We start from the raw sequence: 20,006 nt of genomic DNA on the forward strand, positions 1-20,006 counted from the left end.
CTATGGTGGGCCTGTGTTGTCCAAAGCTTTAGCTACCGTGGTAAACTGGAAAGTAGCTACAGGGTCATGTGCTTGAGAGTTTCAAGTGCGTATTGTACAGTGTTGCATCGCACTTAAGGAGGATTCGATCAACGTGACAAATACGAGGTACCAGAAGGTCATTCTTGATGATCTGATGCCAGCGGGAATGGTCCAATTCCGCGAAGGGTAGATGGATGCACCGACTTATTCCGCAGGCATTCGGATGAGTTAGCGATGAAGTATAAGTGTAAAGAGGGTGCAAAGCAAAGCAAAGCCTTGGTGCTACATTCCGATTCGAAACTTGACCTTCTGTTTATTTATACCCAGACTTCACAGCCGACTGTTTTAGTGTACAGGACAATTACGGGGCTTGCGCCACGGTCCTACTGACACTAACAGTCTCTCCTGAGCCGAGACTCGAACCTACGACGACTGGTTTGTTAGGCCAGCATCGCACTTCGAGACCATCTGGAAGATGTAAAGACGTAATACTTAATCGTTGTTCCGAGAAGATAAGGACTGGAAACTGGAGGGGTTCAGTCGGTTCGGTTAAATTCAGCTCCACTCTTTGAGCTATCTTCTCAAGTTCTGTTGACAGATTTTCTTGCGACCTTGCAGAAAAAATACACTAATACCTATTACTTCTCCTGCTGTTTCACGGACTGCGTGGATGTGCTTTCTTTTGCTCGTTCAGGTGTACTCCAACTGGTTCATCGATATGTCTTTAAACATTTCGAGTATATTCTGCAGCAACTCCTTCTGCTGATCACCTCTGGACGTACTGTCGTATCGTTCTCGTCTTTCTCGAGACGGGGCTGCCGTGTTGGGTGTAGCTGATTGAATAAGTCGCTCGATCCGCTGTGTGATCCACCCCGGACATGGGAAACCGGCGTTTAATCAAGCTAGACCGACCAGACTGCACGCTAGACCGACTTCCTGAAAAAAAGGTTGATTGAACATGAGATCGACTGAAGTATAAGAAAAGTTAACTAGAAAACTCCCGTTCAGTTTAAATAAACTGGAAAGAAGACTGATCAGACTGACGAAGTGGCCGACTATACAGGATGGGATGTCGACATGATTTCACAGGAGGTCGAATTATCTGGCCAGGAGACTAACTAAGCTTCACGGGAGGTTGACAAGCATGCACTGGAGGTTAACCAGACATAAGGCAGACTAGATCAGATGGGAGATCTAATCTACAGGGTCTTCAACAAGTTTGAATTCACTTTAATAATGTGCTGAAAAAAATATAACAATACGAGACAGTCAATTTTTTATTAGAAAATGTTCATTGAAAACCTTTACTCTCTTTGTGCTGTCGGGCGACCTTGAAAAGTTTACACGAACATCGCGGAACTCCTTCATCATGCGCGGTAAACAAACAACAAATGATAGCAATTAGACACCATAAGCTTTGGTTTGCCTATATATGACGCCTTAGCTGGCACCATTACTAACACACAAAATACACATGGTGCTCACCTACACAACGATTAAAAGTTGTATTCGAACTTATTGAGCACCCTGTACATGAGATATAGCTAAACATTTTTTTGGTGCCATTGCTAGTGATGTTGGTAATGTGTCAGACGTTGGCTGACAGTGTTATCCATACAAAGAGAAAATAGTAGGGTATCCAAGACACGACCGCATGGTTGATGTAGAACTTTTATAATTTTAAGTAGAAAAAAAAAACTACTTCTATTATATGATATTGGGGGGTTAAAAAGCGCCATTGTTTCACACTGCCCTTTGCCGAAGATACGGAATTATTATACTTCTCTTGTTATTTCTTGCAGAATTTCCAGCCATTTCCGGCACTTGTACAACTGCCAATTACTTTATAACAGCCACCAGATAAACGGGTGCTCCAGAAACAACGTACCAAATGTGACGTGCCAGAATTAAAAAAAACAGCATGAGATGAACGGGACCTTGTCTTACCTTCCTTTACTGAGCTTAACCCTAGCATCTGTATGGTACTGTACTAGGAATGTTATCTTTTATATATATATATATATTAATGGGGGAGAAGCAAACATGAAAAGTTCACTCACTAGCAATATTTCATGCAAATGTGTTCTTTGATTTATCAGTTATCGTTCAACTATTTCCACTCGCGTACAAGTTTTCCATAGAAACGCTGCTGATTGTTTTTCGCTTCTAAGAGTTCCGAATACCATAGAAGGAGACTGAATGATTCAAACACGATAGTATTTATTGTATCCAAGTTCACTTGCATTCAACATTATCGCGAGAAGCTTTGAGATATTATCGCCAGTGATATAAAATTATGAATCCAAATGAACGTTAGATTGCGTTCAATTGTTTGCTTGCCGGAGCAAATAGGTATCATCAATGCTTACGGAAATTGTAGCATGGTGCATTAGCATCTGATACTTGAAATCATCAAGAATCATCGTGGTATATCACGGTGAAAGCACGACGTGGAGTAGCCGAATTACGCCTACAAGCAACCAACATTTGAAAGAATCATTGCGATCGCTTGAGTGAAATCGTTTACGATTCTTTCGGGAAACACTCGCTATATGTTGCTCGCTCCGCCTAAAGCAGGCAGAACTGAAACAAAATCATCAAAGAAAGCTACCATATATTTCTTTGCTCTAAGTTGTCTCTTGTAAGCTTGAGAATGTGTAACTTTTAATAGCGATGGTTTGCTAGGATTGAAAGCTTATAAATAGCACGTTCAGAAATGATACCCGAATGATTGTTATGCGATACGAGTTTTTCCATCCTTGGGGAGAAGTTTGGAAGATTGGGAAATTGCAAAGAAAGTGAAACATTTTCGATAGCTATACCGGCTGCAGACGAAAAATGAATACTAAGAAAAGAAGTGAAGATTCAATATACCTTTATTGCGTTATTTTCACCACTATAAGCATCATTTTGGCGAGCGGTAGAAGCATATCAACTACTTCAATTGTATAATTTTGGGTCGCTAACAAGTGCCATTGGTGTTTCATAATAGTGACACCGGCAAGCTTGTTTAATTTATTGTCATATTACAAGTAAAAATGAATTCCAGTCCAGTGCATACACAACGAATTATTAGAAGTGGCTAAACGGCTGAACCATTGTTTTTATATGGACTCATCACTGCGACCAGAAATTTTGGATTTTTTGCGATATCGCCCGGGCGTTTTCTGTCTTCAACATTACTTTTAACAGAATTATTATTATTAGAATTATATTATTATTATTAATTCGTGCTTCGTGTATGTTTTTTCACAATTCTTGTTAACACTTCTACTCCGAGCCTCGAAGCCTCCGGCCAATATTATCGCCAATTATAATTCCCTGGAGAGGTTTCAACTGAATGTCCCTCTGGTCAGTTTTATTGTAATAGGAATTTATTTTTGTCGCAAGGTATTTGTCGAGGTTTTGCAAAGCTCAACGTTGAGGAAGGGTTAGTAAGGAGCCTGTGAACAAACCAATGTTTAAGCCCGTTGATATCGAATGGCCTGAAATAACTGAGGTTCGAACCCACGACTCTGTAATCTTGCGGCTACGGAGCACCCCAAATAAAAACCATACATACACGCAAAAGTTCAAGCTTTAATCATCCAATGTGTCCTTTCGATTCACACAGAATTTGCTCTGACTTCGCACAACCAATGCGTGATACGCATAACGCAAAAGTTGTACAAGGGATACATTAACAGAGATCAAAATAAGAATATGTATCATATACACAAAAATCGTAATGTCTCGGTAAACTTCGGCTTCGGGCGAAAGATCAGTTTCGAGGCGCTCAAAAAACCGTTCTTTACTTTCGCGAGCCGGTGCGTATCAACGGCTCGTGCATCCCTAAAAATCGTCAGCAACCGAAACAGCCAATGGCGAGCCTTGTTGCCGCGGAAGTTATTGACGCTGGTGCCAGTAACGCAGAACCGAATGCATGTGAATGAAACCAGAGTCATAATTAAATGTAAAATGTTTTGGACTAACCTCATGTTTTTGTTTATTGTTAATGATTGAATGATGTTTCCAAATGACCTGATTCATGAAAGTGAATCGATCAGACAATATTTTCTTCAATGGAGTCAGTACCCAACTTATCAGTATTGATTGCTGGTTGCACTGTTTTAACGATGCCAACCTTCTGAACATCGGCTGATGCTTTAAAAGTGTAGTGGTTTGGAGCTGCGCAATACATTCAAAATACGCTAGAGCATCAAATGCGTTATGCCCAACGCACATGCGTTGTACTGGTTCCAATTTAAATCAGTAAAAGCGCTAATTTCGCTAATAAATGATCTGGTTACGCACACTCCAACTTTTGCGTGTACATTTATATTTGAAATCGCCGCCTGCTGTGCTACAACATGCTGCAGCTCTGCTTGTTGCTGGTCGATCCAGTTTTCAGTAAATCATTCTTTTGCTACAGTGATAGAAAACAATGAAGACTATATTTTTACATGTTAGCTTTTATGCGTGATTACTAAAAGTCGTACTTTCGGTGGGCAAGTCGTTGTGCACTCTAGCGAGCAGAACAACAAAACACCAAATCTCGAAAATCTGACAAGAAAAGACTTGCATATAAGCGCTCAAACCTTAACCACTTCTTCTATGATTGTATTGCTAGATTTTCGTATTGCGCCCCTAACACAAAAAAATTGAATTAAGGACGGTGAAACTATACATAAGGTCAAACAAAAGTAATTTATTCTATCCAGAAGTTTCATACAAATTCATAAATCAATCCGGAGTGACCCTCGATTTGAAATTTTACAAACCCAATTCCAGTGATCTACTGTGTCTTTCTTAACTGTTGGTTCGTCAGTTTGATTAACGCTTATTTACTGTGAGGTTATATACAATATTAAATTTAAAAATAATAATAATTTGTACGATTAGCACACGAGAATGTTGTGGGAAGTTGGCTGATTTCACTTATATATAACACTGTAAAAATACCATAAACCACTTTAATTCATCAATTCGAATGCAATTTATTTTTGCGTTGTTTTTTATCTTTTGGAAGTGTTTATCCATTGTGTCTATGAACTGTCATTTCAATATTGCAATAACCTGTACATACTCCTGCACCCTCTTGCTTACCGATGCACTAAATCAACTCTTTTTTTCTGAATGCCCACAGGTCGAACAAGGACATCATTTATCCGACTGGTGAATGCACTCAGGGTGCGCATTGAAGTGACGTTGTTTTGCGCTGGAAGTATAGGAAAAATAGCTCCACAGTATCTTGAACTGGGCACGCGCGTGCAGGCGCGAGGAAGACGATAAAAAGCATCACGCTACTTTTTTCAGCTGAGCTTATCACTTTATGTGATTTTAATGAAGTCGTCCCTACGAAGACTGTGTCTCCATTTCGGAAAAAAACCTTCCGCTAGTGATAGCATGGGAGTGCATCACGATGCACGGGTTTTTATACAGTGCGTCGTTAGTGCGTATTATTTTTTAGGTGTCCCAGTTTGCGCTGGTATGGAACGAAACAAAGTTTCATGGGGCCATTGTTGTGGTGGTTTTCAAAAGCGGTAAATGTGGAACAAAAATGCTAGTTTTATATGTTTTTATTTTCAATTTAATTAAGTTTCTCCCGGCGGCCCAAGTATGTGTTCTATTGCGCACTGAATTGTATAGCGCGGTGAAGAAAAGCCGTCCCTCCGTCGAGTACATACAGCGAGTCAGACGACGAGGCGCTGCTTTGAGTGTAATTAAAATTTTTTAATTGTGCATAATTAATAATTTCCATCAAATTTGCACCGAGACAGTGTAGAACGCGACGAAACAAGGTAGTGAACGGCGTGCAAAGTAGTCGTGAAGCTGGAATTTAGCACCCTCACGGTTTGCGCGAGGGGTTCAACTTGTGGATGAAAGGCATTAAGAATCTACAGGTAAGCGAACCACTAGAGCGTTATTGAAATAACTTTTTTTTCACTTTTTGTTTTAACATTTTAAGTGGATATAACGAATATCTAGGCTTTAAGATTAAATCCATGAAATAAGCTGATTAACTATACGAATCGATAGTAAACAAGCTAATAAAAAGCCTAGGATGAATAGTCTGCATTTGATCAGCTCCACCTTAGATCGCTACCTCACATCATTCATTGCAAATGTCAGTTCCCCCGCTGAGACGGCTCGCTGTCTTATCGACCTGCACCTCGATACCCTGGAGGGTTGATTGACATGCACAGTTGTGTTCGCTCTATAATTTTCTGTCCGGCACGCTGACATCCCATAAAGTGCATTTAATATGAAACGCATCACCACGCTAATAAATCTCATTCACGTTTTATGGAAGAGGTATGAATGCACGGATTCTTCGAAGCAGACGCAACACCGTACGCGCCGTCCAAGTATTCTGGAGCGGCTTCAATGAATTTCAATTAAAGCCACTTCTATTTCAAATCCGTTTTTGCCTAGCTAGCTTACAGCAAAAGTTCACCAGAGCTCGACCGGGCAGTCCGAAGTGATATGTTCAACAACGTTTCAATCGCTCATTTCAGCTAACTGCGGGCTATTTTCACGCTTGTCTCGGTGCTAGTAGCAAGTTACGTGCTGCCATTCAACACTTCGTATATGGTTTCTAAAATTGGCTGTCAACTATAATCGAATTATTCTATTGCACGATAGCCTGATGGGAAAATTTGCTACAGTTCCCATGCATGAGCATTTTTACCTAGTTTTAATCAGTATGAATGTAAAGATTAGAAATGTCGAGGTTCCATTGCACTAAAAACTGCGAAAGGTACTCAAACACTCCATCTGGACGTTAGGATATTCCCGCAATAGGCGGCTGGATGTCGGCCTGAGGCTAACGGCTGCTGTTTATTCATGGTTGCGAATGTCCCGGGTTCGCCTGTCAATATGTTACTCCTCAGCCTGGACGGCCTGGAAATAGCTACAAAACTCTCCAGTCTCGCAGTAGAAATCACGGGTTGTGAAAGTCAAAAGTCATCATTTTGCCACTCATATGAAACTTAGCCAGCAGCTTTAGTCATTTTACATGTCTAGTTCAGTTCGCATTCTGATTCCGCTGGGTCTCTGATGAACGGGCCGAGGTGAAATGAGCTCATTTCAGAGATGTTGATCTTTTATCTGATGGAAGTCCGGGTACAATTTCTGGCTGCCCAAAGCTATTTTTCATTCATTCAGAGCGGCCACCGTTCTATCGCCGTCGCCGCCGTAGAGACACTCACAGAAACGGTTAAAGCTGACGGGTGAGTGGAATGAAACTCGCAAACGAGATGTGATATTGGAGATGCAAATTAATCCTTTTTTTCTTGTTACTGTTGGATAAGCTGATGAGCTGAGTCGGAAAACTGTGGAGAAATGTTGTGAATGTTTGAAAAGATAAGATTACTTTTCCATTGGCGTAGAATATTACTTATGGGACCAAGACTTTGTTGTTTTTGACCTGGAATGTAACGTGAATGATGGATTTTAACGAGAAGAAGTAAAATTTTGTTTTAATTAAACAAAAACAATTAATTAGGTACTGAAAAATATAAATGATTTAGAGCAAACCAAATTGGCCAAATGATCTGAAAATACGCAAAACGTCAGACGACCATTATTGATTAGAATGAAACATGGAACAAGTATTTCATTTAACAACCTGAGTATTTTCCACGGAAGGGGGATTTTTTCAAATTCAAGAGTAATTTTTTAGAAGGGCCTATGCATTTTGGCACGATGGAGTAATGATAGACAATTTTTCTATTGAAGGTTAAATTTTTGAAAAAAATATCAACGGTTGTTCGGACAAAAATGACATTAATTTGTCGATTCTCTCAAAAAGTTTTTGGTGCGGAAAATCATCGTCCATAGCTTGACAATTTTTCACTCCGAAAGTCGGAATGGCGGAATCTTATACTTTCTACTAATTAACTACCAAATGAAGAGAAATAACACTACAACTCGGCAATTCCTGACCAATGATAGTCTGGATCATCAAGTGAGGTTACCAATATAACGAGTACCCGCGTCATAAATCTCACATGCTTCTTTGTTTTGCCGACGACATCGATATCATCGGTATCGACCGTAGTGAAGGAGGCCTTCGTACTTTTTTAGAGGGAAGCAGTGAGATTGGGACTTGTCATTAACTCTGCCAAACGAGCGTGAGAGTTCCCGTGGTGTTTGTGCTGAAATGGAGATAGATGAGGAACGATTTGAAGTGGTTGACAAATTCGTTTATCTTGGTACGCTAGTGACATGTGATAACGATATGAGCCGTGAAGTGAAACGACGAGTTGCAGTCCCGGTGGTCCTTTACGGACATGAAGCATGGACGCTGAAGGAAGCTGATCGACGAGTGCTCGGAGTTTTTGAGCGTATAGTTCTGCGGTCGATACTTGGCGGTGAATTGGAAGATGGAGTGTGGTGCAGGCGCATGAATCACGAGCTGTACCAGGTATACAAACATGCTGATATAGTGAAGGTAATACAGCGGGGCAGGCTACAGTGGGCTGGACATTTAGCCAGAATGCCTGACGAGAGAGCCGCCAAAACTATCTTCAGTAGAAAACCAGGAATTCGTTCGGCCCTAGACCGGTGAGCGGTCCGTTAGTCAAAAAAGTAAGTGAAGTAAGTACTCGCGTTCTACTCGGTGTTGGTAAACGTAATACGAAGTTTCTTCCTGTTTTTAGTGTTCTTTCGTTTCTCGATTATTTCCGGCATTGTAACGGGTTGGCCAAAACTTTCCAAAATTGTACAAGGAAATCGTTTTTGCTGTTGGAACGGTTTGCGCGAAGGAACCATTCAGCTTCGGTACTTGGTTCCATGAGACGGCGTACTCTCTTCAGTCAAAAAAACTTCATCTCCTGGAACCGAGTTGCAAGCCCGTTCGAAGTTATTTAACCATCTTTCCGCCATACATGAATCTGCACCTGCAAACATTGGAACTATACGACGAAAGTTAGAGAATAATCCCAAGCACTTGTTTAACTGCTTAACTGATTGGTCGGAAATGGCGAGCTTTGGTCTTTTCCTCCTTTCACTAACTGCAAAGCCTAGAAGCTCGATTTCGGTAAAACAGACCGTCGAAGAACACGGCCAGGTTTGTCAGTTCTTAAGACAATCGAAAATGAATACGGGGTATTGCTCAACTGAAGAATGCCCGCGGATACCAGCTCTATAATTATGCTCTAAACTTCAACTCTACCGGAATACGACAACCATCTCGGACCGAAACACCGGAATTTATGAAATTTTCGCGTAATTCTCATTGATCATTTTGAGCAGCTCGTGTTTATGGACTTATTCCAGCCTTGGATTAATCAGAAATTCGTCTAATATGTCGATTGAATAAATTTCCGGTAGAACCACTATCAATATGTGAGTTATTTGTGCAAAAGGGATGATTTTCCGGAGCCCGATATTCCGCTCTTGCAGCCACTCCATCAATTCGGCCTTGTTTAGCCGGTTGGCCATCTCGTCAAGAGGATTTAATTGAACATGTTACAATAAAACGCTGCAGTATACAGACATCAAAGTTCTTTATTAAGTCACAACGGTTGTACGCACAAAAAGCTAATCATCGTTATAGCTTGACAGTTTGGAAGTATTGCTAGCGGCATGGGAGGAATGAAAAAAAAAACGGTTCCACACTCTAAAGGAAATACAGTCGGAATAGAGCTTTCTACGCTAGATCTCACCAATACAGATTTGGTCGTGTAACCGTATAAAATCGATTTGTTTTCAACCACAAAAGATCAAAACAATGGTCGCAGTGGTCCAAATCTTACAAAAAAAAAAAAAAACACCATCAAATCAGCTGACACTTGGTATCAAAAAATATATCTCCTCTGAATTCTAGTTTATCTGTGGTACTTACATTAACAAACTTTATTTTTTAATAAAAAAACGAATGAAATTAAATTACAAATCGAATAACTAGAATAAAAGTTCAGGGTGGCAATATTTTGTTGTTGCTGTGTGTTTCAAGGTAGTGAAAAAGTGAGCAAACCACTCCAGATAGTTCATATTCATGGATCCCCAGGGCTCCAATGCGTCAAACGGTTTAAAAAATAATTGTATTTTGAGCAATTCTTGATCTTTTTAATGATATATTTTTTATAATACCGTTTTGATTCAAAAATAGAACAGTCTCAAACTTCGAACACTTCAGAATAATAACCGAATTATTATGGTAATGATAGGTAAAGCAAAGCAAAGCCTTGGTGCTACATTTCGGATTCGGAACTTGACCTTCTGTTTACTATACACAGACTTCGCAGCCAACCGTTAAGTGTACAGGACAATTACGGGGCTAGCGCTACGATCCTACTGACACTAACAGTCTCTCCCGAGACAAGACTCGAACCTACGACGGCTGGCTTGTTAGGCCAGCATCGTACCTCAAGACCAGCTGGGGAGGCTGATTGTTATAAATCGATGATAGGTATGAATGTTATAAACGATTTCGTTCCTTGGAATGTCCTGCATCCAGTGATAAATAGCTCTTTACTGTAGGACTACTTCCAGGCAATCAGCAGGCGTTGAAAAAAGTGACAGTCAGTATTCGGATTGTTTACCTATCTATCGCTTAGCGATTACGTTGAAGTGTTGAAATTGGAATCAAATCTGTGTCCTGATTTTTCGTTATTTTCATATACAAGACATGTTTAAATCTTTATAAATAGCATTCAATTGCAACAATAATAAAATAACCAACATGCTAAACCTTCGACATCGATGAGAAAACTATTTTTTCGTTGATATTTTAGTGCAAAAAGTTACAACATAGCTTAAGTTTTCGAAATATGATGCAGTACGGTACATTTATTGAATTTGTCCTTAAACCCTCTACAAACAGCACGTAGTTTTAAAGAGGAATAATAGAGCTTCCATTTGAAATAAAAAGAAAAAAAACCGCCACCTTAGATCTCGCAGCCAAGTTAGATTTTATCAGAAAAACGTGTTTTCAAGCTAGTCTTTTCGTCGATATTATTTAGCTAGGGATAAAAAAAATTGATTATTTTATCTTGACAACTGCGCCGGCATACACGTTAAGCAAATGTTTTTCTGATTTTTCAAGAAATACCTGGTTTATACTATTTCACGAGTTTTTTTATTGTAGTTTATTAATGAAAACAAAAGTTTACAAAAAAATGTAATAAGCAAATTTTTTAACTCATGGAACTCACAAAATACTGTAGAACTGTCAAAACGTATTCTTTCCGTGGCAAGCAGCTGTAATATTTATGGGTCCCTTTGATTGTTTACACATTTTCCGTTCAAAGATTTACAAATCTTAAATGCCATTGTGTTTCCTTGATTTACAATTGCCCATTCGTAAAATAAATCAAACAGTGCATCAAAAATGAATCAAACTTTCTTTTAGCAAACGTCGAAGAGGTTGCTCAAAATTTACGGAACGCTTAAATGAACTTGTTCAAAAACATGTTTTTCTGATAAAATTCAAAATGGCGGCGATATCCAAGGTGGCAGCCATTTTTCCACTTCAAATAAAAGCCCTACAATTCTTCTTCCAAACGTCGCGACGTGTTGTTTGTAGAGGGCTTAATGACAAATTCAACAGGAATGAATCAATTAAAGATCAAGAACTGCTCAAAATATAACTTTTTAAATCAATTGACCGCTTGAAGCGTTAAGAGTCCATCAACATGCCATCAATATGAACTAACGAAAATGGTTTTCTCATTTTTTCGCTACTTTTAATCACTTAGACACAAAAATTTACTTTTTGAAAGACCTTGTGTCACCAGAAGCGATGGAAAAAAACGACTATCGATTATTAATTCAGTCAAACCAAGGTTATGAAGCGTCGACAGCGTCGTCAGTATGTGAGTAAATAAGTATCGGTGTTGGTACACTCTCTTCGCCTTCCTTCTTACCTTACCAATCAGACGAGAGCCGTGGTGGCTCGTGCTGTATCAAGAAGTTGTCGTCATGTTGCTCGGTTTAAAGCTATGTTTCGCCAGTTACCCAAGCGTCTTATCACCCGCAAGTCTCCTCCGATCTGGTCGAGCCATCGCGCACGCTGCGCCTCTCTATTTCTGGTGCCAGCAGGGTTGCTGAAAAGAAGTGATTGTCGTCCGATTATTGACTTTCGCCAGGTGTTCAATGGGTTTCTCTCCAAGTAGCGCGTGCAGCTCGTGGTTCATGCGTCGTCTCCATTCTCCGTCGTCCGTCTGTATTCCACCGTAGATAGTCCGCAGCACCGGTCTCATCAGGGTTTTATACAGCGTCAATTTCATGCGTCGTCGCACTCGTTTCGATCGAAGTGTCTTCCGAAGTGAACAGTATGCACGATTTCCAGCCTGGATGCGTCTCTGGATCTCTTTGCTGGTGTGCTCATCGCCGTCAACTGAGACTTGAGTTGGGAGGCTGATGTTGTTCTCCTTGCAGTCTCTCGCTCGCATGTATTTCGTTTTCGACGCATTTATTCGCAGTCCGATTTTTCTGGCTTCGGTTTTCAGTCGGGCGTAAGTTTCCTCCACCGTCGCAAAGTTACGTGTTAAGGGCTATTCCCACTGCTTCCGTTCCGGGACTTTTCATGCATTCACACTGCTCCGTGCTTGAACCGTGCCTGCGCTGCGCTCTGGCTGAGAAATGTTGATGTGTGTATGTGAAAGAGCGTCTTTCTCTTTTTTTCATACCGCAGCACACTCCGCGCGAAATATGTCACTACAACATACACGCATCCACCCGAGTGCCTTCCGTGCACTCTCCGGCCAACACAAAGTATCGTCGGCAACGATAATTTTTCTCTCGCACTGCGGCAGCACGACGGCAACTCAACGCTGCCCCGGTCTGGGCACGGCGCGTCGGTGTGAATGCGTACATAAGAACGCATGCAATCAATCTCAAACGAGCCCGGACGACACACGGAACAGCCACGGCCCGGTCCCGGCCCGGTCCCGGAACGGAAGCAGTGGGAATAGCCCTTTATGATGTCACGTAACCTACGTAACCACGTAAGCCTAGAAGCTGAACACACCTTGTGAAAATCGTGCCTCTCGTGTCGATACCCGCCCTTAGGTTCACACCCTCAAGGGCGATTATAAATAGCAAACAGGAAAGTCCATCACCTTGTCTTAACCATCTGCGCGATTCAAAAGGGCTCGAGAGTATCCCCGAAACACGCACGTAGCACACCACTTGCGCCATGGTGGCCTTGATCAGTCGAGTCAGTTTATTCGTAAATCCGTTGTCGTGCATGATCTGCCATAGCTGTTCTCGATCAACTGTATCATAGGCCGCCGTGAAGTCGATGAAGATGTGATGTGTGGGCACGTTGTACTCGCGACATTTCTGTAAGATCTGTCGGATCGAGAAGATCTAATCAGTGGCCCGGGCTTCCATGAAACCCGCTTGGTACTGGTCCACGAACCTCCTGGTTAAAGGAGATAGACGGCGGAACAGGATATGTGAGAATATTTTGTAGGCGGCATTGATTAGCCAGATACCGCGGTAGTTGTAGATGGGACAGACGACTCTCTCCATTCACTCGCCATGCAGCTTTTCCTCCTCCAAATTCCTGGAAATGAGCCATTGCAGCGCTCTAGCCAGCGCCTCTACCCCATGTTTGAAGAACTCGCTCGGCAGTCTGTCTTTGCCTGCGGCTTTGTTGATTTCAGCTTCCCGATCTTACGAAGAACTTCATAAATATCGGGGGCTGGTACTCAGTCATCTGTCAAAAGTTTTGAGCGCAAAGTTACCACATTTAGGTAGTGCTTCGAATATCCGCACTGCGGTTGGTGCGTACGTTTGTAATGTCTGAGAAGAACCGGCCGTCGATGAAAACATGGCCAATTTGGTTTGGTTCGTTAGTCAGGTGATATCCAGGTGGTTTTTTGGATGTCCTTTCGGGGAAAGAAGGTACTTCGGACTGCCAGTCTTCGGGAAGCTGCGAAGTTGACGCATCGCTAGCCGTTGTCGTTTGTTACGGTGTGTAGCTCTATTTATCCCCTTTCTAGAACTGCTTAAATATTGTAAATCGGTTGATAAATGACTGAGTTAAACAAAAAACTATTCGATGAGGTCAAAACCATAACTTCAGATTTTGGGGGTGTTTGTAAAATTTCTAGTATGAGCGAATGTTATACTCAACAAGACCTACAACCTACACTAGGTCACTTCAGAAGTTCTAAATCGCTGTAGCACAGTGTAATAAACAGAAGGTCGAGTTCCGAATCGGAATGTAGCACCAAGGCTTTGCTTTGCTTACAAAATCAATTTAGCAACAGACTTGATTCCGGGCGGTATTTGTTTTCTTCGTTCGTACGAGGACTTATTCATTAAAATCTAAGGTAAAGGTCTAGAAAATTAACATAGCCTTTAAAATCGGACTTCAGGAAGTCGTGCCTCAAAGTCGTTAAAGTTTTACTTTTATGACCGATGAAAAATAGCATGAATTTTTCGATATCGATTTCTTATGCCAAATGTCTTAGAAATGCATAATTCGTCAAGATCTGGTGCTGGTTATCTGTGAAGCAGAGAACTGTTGATTTGTCTATATAGTGCTCATTTTTGAAATAACTAACGGTTTGCTACCTCAATTCTTCTGTGATCGAGCTGAAAGCGGAAGACATTTTTATGATCACATGTTGCTTTAAAACAATTCTTACGCAAATATTTTCTTTATTAAATTGAGAAACGCAAATATAATTAAATAATTTCCTGCTACGTCGGCAAATCGTTTCAAGTCGGGAGTTCTAACATTCACTTTTCCTGGCACATGCGGGAAACAAATCAAAAGAAGCGCCTTCTGCAATCATATACGTGTTTCTCAATTTCCATTGTCGAAACCGTGCTCGAGTCTAATTTGTTCCTATAATGATTTCGTCGAATTAAAATTAATCGACTTTCGACCCTCTCGTACGCTCGTTTCGGCTTCCCTGCATTGGCGACGTGTATAGGAAAAACCTCACCACCCTCCTGCTCTTTTTTCTTCTCTTTTATTGGATTATTTAAAAGTGATGATTATGTCATGAATTTTTCCTCGATAAAAAAAACTGCCGGGATTAACGAACGAAAGCCACTTATCGGAAAGTGACGATGGCATTTTTTTATGTTTTGGCAAAAAATGGAGGCAGCGCGTGTGTTCGCCGTACGAGCGGGAAATCTCGTTATAGAGGGTTAGATTATGCTGTCCCATAAACAGGATTGACGAATCATGAATGATTAGTGGTTCATGCTCGGAATGTCGAGAAGGGGTGGCCAAATAGGGGTAGAAAAGTAGGTGTGCTCGGTGTACCATAAGACTACGGTATGAATTTCAAGGATAATGGACGTGTGATAATAAATCAGCGATCGTAGAGCTTTGATATTTCAATAGTATTAATGATAATATTAAAAGAGTAACCAATTAAAAGCTCTTTAACCTCGCATATACGAGTATGAAGAATGCACTGCTCTTGCATTCCTTTCACGAGGTGATAAATGTGCAGCGTACACAAATGCACATTATGTCTGTTCCATTCGTCGTCGTACAAATGCAGTTGAACGCTCCGCTCCGCGTGTACCATGTACCAGTTTCTCACCTCAGCATCCTCATCGTGTGTATCGTGCATTTCTGTTTATGGCTCACGTGGCCCAATTCGGGGAGGAGGTCGTACCGTACCGGACCACAGCTCTCAGTACTAGCGCGGTGCGATCTCTCGGTGATTTACATCGCTTACCTGCCGCTGTCTTCGCATTGCTTCGATCTGGAGAATATTTATGTTCGAACCGAAAAAAAAAACAAATTCTGCCAGTCTTACTGCATTTGCTCATCCAGTAAAGCATATAGACGTACCTACTGGAAAAAGGGCGAAACGTGTTTGTTTTAACGCTTTCTTCGCCCCGATTCGGCGGCGGCGGCGGCGGCAGCGGCAGTTCGACTGCCCTAAAAGAAGAGAGTGAAGACGACGTGATTCCTTTCGAACGATCCGGAGCGATGTATTTAAATGCATTCACTTCTCGCTGTGTCGATGTACAATTTACGTGAGCTCTTTTTTTGTCGAAATCAATGTTTGTTTATTGGCTGCAGCTCGGAAGCAGGCGGCAAGTCTCGTCATCTCATGAATAATATTTTTTGCCTTTCTCCTAGAAAGGTGTAGCAATCACTGGAAAAACCAAAGGTATATAAGTGGTCCAAATGGCCGAATGTCATATACCACTCGACCCCTTTCGACGAACTGAGCATTTTCTGTATGTATGTATGTATGTGTGTATGTGTGTGTGTGTGTATGTGCAACTTTTGACGTAGGACTACGTCTAACCGCACTATATCGAGATACATTATGAGGAAACTAAAAACCAAGATGTAACGTCGGAATGAAAGATTTCAAACGGTAATTCTGATGTAAACACATGATGGATCACAATAATCAATATGTCGTTGGATTGATAAAATGATGGACAATTTTGTGATTCTTCATATATCATTGTTACTTAATTGTTAAACAGTGAAAATTGATGAAAAGTTTCAAGGTCGTATTTTTACGAACAATGTACCAATCACATGCGAGCACTCCTGGCACAGACTTCATGAGTGGACACCAACTGCTTGCTATGACAACCTCTATTCAGTGGCAAAAAAAAATTGGACAGAACCTCCCCGTCCCAACAGGTCAACTGATATTTGCTTCTATGAACCTAGACTATTTTGATGTCTTGAAAGTAAAGCTCTTTCGGAAAGTTCATACACAGGCAACAGTACTGCACCGAGCCATGTATGAGAAGACGGTCGCTCGTCGTCAGTGCAGTAGCACTCGATTGCCATTTGTGTGCAGTCAAGCCAAGTGGAAACAATGTAGCTGCTGTCGACGTACAGTGGTGCGTGTTCGCACACTATGCTGTGCGACCGGGGATAAAATAATTCTGTACGCAACAGTATATCACGATATTGGATGTTGCATCCAATATGTGATTACAACTGAACGGATTTTGACCTTGATCGAACGACGACGGTTGCCAAAGCATGTGATACAATAATTGGCATATCATTGTATATTGTACGATGAACATAAATTAGTAAAAAGTTCAGTTGAAATCCACTTCTTCTAGTTCAGTTTCGCAGCTTTCAACCAATCACGAGCTCGCTTTATATAGCTGCAACAGATGTTTTGTCATCGTTTTAAAGTGCTTATTGTGTTACTACCCCTGAACAGATTTCAAACACCGATGTCTTAATCGACAGGTAGAATATTGCGAAAGATTGTTATATAATAATTAAAATATCTCTTCAACAAAAGTTGTGTTAACATTCTACTAATCAGAAGCTTGCTACCCCGTTGCTCGTTTCCTTTTGGTTGTCGTGACGAGTAGATGGCATTTGAACTGCAACCGTAGTGATTTTCTTATACATGTTTAATGATAAAAAAATTCTTTCAAATTCCTAAAATTAGAAGTTGCATTGGGTTGCTGTCTTTTTGAATTCTACACTCTGTTTTTCTCAGATTTATTTAAATGGCCAACTATAGTCTATTTGCAAGACAACAGAAAACCAATATGCTTCGTAAAGATTTTTAAACAGATAGTTCAGATAGCTCGTTTAAGCTGTACTGATGGTTTTATTTTTCCAGTTAAATAAATTTAATTCAATATGACAATCCTAGTTGCATTACGCGGTTGTGGTATAGAGAAAACCCAAATTATATGCATCTTGACGTTAGGTTTCAAACATTCATATTCGTATTTTTCAATTACAAAAATATTACATCAGCATCTGCAAGAAAATATTACTAAACATATAAAGACAACCTGTCGCACAACACAACATATAAACACAACCGTGTAAAGATACTAAACATATGAACACAACCTGTCATTGCCAGACTTGTAATTGAACAACATTATGCAAACATCAGTTGGAGAGGTTAATGTTGTTTATCAAACCGAGCTAGGTTTATTCTTGAAGGAAACAGCCGGATGACTTTTAAATATGGCATTTTGTTGTTTGTTTTTTCATTGGTATCATAAAACTGATTAATTTTTTTCTGGTTCTGCCTAATGAATGAATGTTTCAATTGGCCAAAAATGAAAAAAATGACTGTGACATGTTACATCCTCATAAATTCCAATGTCAATTTCAAAATTTTTGTGAATATAGATTTTCTACTAAAAACTGCAACTCTTTATCGTCACTTTTCCAACGAACTTGTAAATACAGGATTTTTTATGTGACTTCTTTGCTAAGCAGTTGCATGAAACTGACAATGATACTGCTTTGAAATCGGTGAGTGAGCTGTCTTTTACAGGCGCAATTGAAGATGAAAGTAAGTTTGCTTTCTACTAAATCGTTCTTAATTAAGACCTATATAAAAAATTGCCTTTTCGCGTGTTGAAGAAATTTGACTGCATTAGGATGAAAGGTATTCATCAATGTTAAAAACAGTGTTTATTTCTTCTTAAATAGATGTCTGCAAACAAATAATCTAAATTATTTTTAAAAATAAACGCTTTTTGTATGACTTTCTGGTGGCATATGACCTTAACAATATGTGGCCACCAATGAACTAGTTTTAGGATTGTAAGTTGTTAGAGGTGTCGTTTGATGGATTAAGGCTCAATAATCTGAAAGTATTCGGAACGCAACGTCCGCATGAAGCCTTCAACGACCTAGACACTTGATATGACCCTTCCGAGTAATTAGAGGTATAGCACGGCATTGCTTTGATCATGTCTATTTTGGTTTCGGTTTCGGCAACATAATGGACAAAATGCCTTTCTCTTGGTGGTTGTTGAGTTTGAATTGTTTAAAACCAAAACAAGAAAACTATAAATTATGATTAAACATAACCGCTCGTTTTTGGCTTTTGTGTGCCGTGTCGAGAGTGAAACGTGGTCAAATCGAACAAAGTCTAAATTCTCTAAATAAAATATAAAACTATCGTAGTCCTACGTCAAACATGCGGTCGTATCTTGGATACCACCCTCGTACTATTTTTTCTCACTCACTTTTCTCAGAGACTACTGGACCGATTTTCATAAAATTAAATGCAAATGAAAGGTCTAGTTGCGCCATAGGTTGCTATTGAGTTTCATTGCAATCGGATTTTTAGTTTAGAGGTTATGTATCAAAATGTAAAAATCACGAAACATCAATATCTCAGAAACCACACAACCGATTTCAATAAAACTGGTTTCAAATGATCGGGCTGTCTCCAGAACCCTTAACTTTTAAATTTCGTTGAATGTAAATGATTGAACATATGGTTCAAAAGTTATGTAAAGAAAAGTTATCCTGAGGTTGTTTAAGCTCACTCTTTTTTCTCAGAGATGGCTGAACCGATTTTCACAAAATTAGTGTCAAATGAAAAGTCTAGTTGCCCCATAGGTTGCTATTGAATTTTACTGCAATCGGATTGTAACTTTTTCCGTTGTTCATAAAAATGTGAAATCACATAATGAAAGTAAATATATTGACTTTCTCCTAACGATCTCTGGCTAATTAAAAAGTAGAAAAGTGATCCAAATGGCCGAATGTCATATACTACTAGACTCAGTTCGACGAATTGAGCATTTTCTGCATTTATGCATGTATAGGTGTATATGTTTGTGTGTGGGTGTGTACGTGTGTATGTGCACCTTTTTTTCGCACTCACTTTTCTCAGAGATGGTCTGACCGATTCTTTCTATCTTGGTGTCAAATGAAGAGTCTATTTGCCACTTATGTTACTATTGAATTTCATTGTAATCAAACTTTTAGTTTTGGCGCTGCGAATGTGAAAAACGCTCTTAAATCTCAGAAGCTATGAACACTGTACTATTTTAATGTTTGCGGCCTTGCTCGGGATTGAAGTTGAAATTAAAAGTCATTTCTATCATTTCACTTTTCGCCTTCCTCCTAGAAAGGTATAGCAATCACTGCAAAAACTAAAGGTATAAAAGTGCTCAAAAGGGCCGAATGTCGTATACCACTCGACTTAGTTCGACGAGCTGAGCATTTTCTGAATATGTGTGTGTATGTGTGTGTGTAACGCTTTCCCAATCTTACTCGATTTTCTCAGAGATGGCTGAACCGATTTCAATGAAATTAA

At 40.2% G+C, this 20,006-nt stretch overlaps 1 protein-coding gene across 2 annotated transcripts in view; it reads left to right on the forward strand.

Moving 5' to 3' along the window:
- LOC129726909 (kinesin-like protein CG14535) overlaps positions 1-20,006 on the forward strand; it is a 312,223-nt gene that overhangs the window by 8,252 nt on the left and 283,965 nt on the right. For both annotated transcript variants that reach the window (XM_055684158.1, XM_055684160.1), the window contains exon 2: positions 5,147-5,903. The gene's annotated coding sequence lies outside the window, so the exon portion shown is untranslated. The remainder of the gene's footprint in view (positions 1-5,146; positions 5,904-20,006) is intronic.

This window comes from Wyeomyia smithii, chromosome 3 (genome assembly GCF_029784165.1).
Source record: "Wyeomyia smithii strain HCP4-BCI-WySm-NY-G18 chromosome 3, ASM2978416v1, whole genome shotgun sequence".
NCBI classification, from domain to species: domain Eukaryota; kingdom Metazoa; phylum Arthropoda; class Insecta; order Diptera; family Culicidae; genus Wyeomyia; species Wyeomyia smithii.